Below are 2,638 nucleotides of genomic sequence, written 5' to 3' on the forward strand. Positions count from 1 at the left end.
TGCCTGTCTACGCTGTCAAATGCCTTTTCAAAGTCGACGAAGCACACGTAGAGTGACGTTTGCCATTCCATTGTATGCCTGTCCACGCTGTCAAATGCTTTTTCAAAGTCGACGAAGCACACGTAGAGTGACGTTTGCCGTTCCATTGTCTGCCCCACAATGACTCTGAGCGTTGCAGTCTGGTCCGTGCATGACGTCATCTCTGAGTTGCTTGTCAATTGTATCTTTCGATCGCTCCGGGATGATTCTTGTAAGGACTTTGCTTCGAATGGAAAGCAAAGTAATTCCCCTCCACTTTCCGCATTGTGATAAATCCCCACTCTTCGACAGCTTCACCAAAAGACCCTTCTTCCAATCAGTTTGGATCTTCTCTGTCGTCCATACCAGGTTCAGCACATTGGGCAAATGATCGATCATCTCTTCTCCTCCTGCCTTCAGTGCCTCTGCTGGTATGCCGTCCACTCCTGCCACCTTTAAGCTCTTCACGGCTTTGCGGATTTCTGGCTTGGTGATTTCTCCAATGTGGATATTGAGCGGGATCCCTGGCTCCAATTTTAGTGGATCTTGAGGTGGAGGGCGGCTAAGTGTTTCTTGGAAGCGTTCCTTCCATCTCGCCAGTCCGGCCTAGTCCTTTATTGGTCTGACGGGGTTGCCTCTCCTTCCACTCAGTAACCTTATTGTTGCATATACTACCATCAAGTCTCCTTTCTTCGCTACTGTTTCCGCTTCATCGGCCACGTCATTGAAGTATGTTTATGTTCTTCTGTCTCTCCTTTGTTTCTTCTTGACTTTTCTCACCACCTCACTAGACTTACTGGCGACAGCCTGCTTCTGCTGATGGGCTCTGGATTGGTTCGCGGCTTAAAGCCATACAACTTTTTTTCTAAAAAATACTTTTTAGCGAGGTTTTCACTTAAAGATTCTTCCCAATTTGCATATTCTTTTAAACCTAATTAATCTATACTTTTCTTTTAAAATAACTGAGATATTTTTATTCAAAGTCAATTTTTCGCCTTACTCTCCCCTTTTTAACCTCACCTATTTGACTTTTAAATGAACCTATTTTTTTCAATGAACGAAATTTCAATTATTTGATCTCAAAATGTAGTCAAAGATTAGACCATCATCGCTCAAAAAACGCATTCAATTTGGTTGAGAACTGAATTAGTGATGAAGCCTAGAAAATGCTCGCGAATAACTAAAAGCTGACCTTAATAATATATTCACCCAATACTGTGGGTGAATTTTACATATATAGAAATTACACAACTAAATATGGAAAACACATATAGAAATTACTCAACTAAATATGGAAAACAAGCTCAGTCGATTTGCAACTGGTATAAGCAATTTAAAGAAACGGAAACGGTGCTACATAAACTTAGAATTGGAAGGCCAGGGACATCTAAAGAAGATATTGAACGTATCCGTCAGTCATTTCGACGTTCCCCCATCTTTGTCCATCCGTACTGCTTCCGCTCAACTGAAGCTATCGAGATCAATAATTCATAAAGTGCTTTATATAAATCTGAGACTTTATGCATATAAAATTCAATTATTGAAAGCAATTAAGGTAACTAACAAACTGCAACGAAAATAATTTACTGTTACAATCCTGTAAAAAATCAAAGATGACTTCCTTAATCGTATTTGCTTTATAGATGAGGCAACCTTCCACTTCATATCATGTAAACATTTCAGCAGAGTCTAGTTTCCGTTATAATTTTAATAGTTATTTTCTATTTGTCCAATTATTTTGTGGATACTCTGCATTCTAGGTCCGGAAGAAAGTTCTGTCGCACTTTTGACATTGATCACTATGAAGCGATTTTGGTACCTTTTCAAAGCTTACAGTAAAATAAACATTAAATTTTACGTTTTTATGTTTTCTTCTTTCTTTGCAGATTACTTTATACCACAGCGGTTAAATTCGTATCGATTTCACTCTTTTAAAATAAGTTCCGATCAGACACTGTATGCTTTCTTATTTCATAAGTTGTTCTTCTAGAATGGAAGCAGCAAGAAATATTCGTTTTGTCTATGGAAATGAAGCTTTAAGTGTCCGGACATACCAACAACAATTCAGTTTCAATCAGAAAATCTTTTTCTCGTAGATTCCACTAGATCTGGACAACCAAGTTCTGTCGATACTGAGCTCCTTAAAATCCAAAGCAAACTTTATTTAGAGGGAAAAGAGTTTATCAATTTAGAAGAGATAAATAATACTGAGTGTTTCTTTACTTCCAAACCTGAAGAATTTTACGCCCAAGGGATCCACAATTAGCCAAATAAATGGCATTACGCTATCAATAATGAGAGAAAATATTGATTTCAAATTCTCGCACAAGACCAGCAATTTTGCGGGAAGGGTCAAGTCGATTAAATCGACCACAGTCCTCAACTGGTACTTATTTTATCGAACCCGAAGGGATGAAAGGCAAATTCGACCTCGGTGGAATTTGGATTCAGAACGTAGAGACGGATGAAATGCCGCTAAGCATCTTGCCCAGCGTGTTAACGATTCTGCTTGCTCGCCGTCTTAAATTATGGAAAACATTACCTTGAATTATATGTAATAATTAAACCAAAGAAGTATTTGCTTGTTTTCCATCTTGAAATGCGACAGGGCTTTCTTTTT

Source organism: Octopus bimaculoides, chromosome 6 (assembly GCF_001194135.2).
Source record: "Octopus bimaculoides isolate UCB-OBI-ISO-001 chromosome 6, ASM119413v2, whole genome shotgun sequence".
Taxonomy (NCBI): Eukaryota; Metazoa; Mollusca; class Cephalopoda; order Octopoda; family Octopodidae; genus Octopus; species Octopus bimaculoides.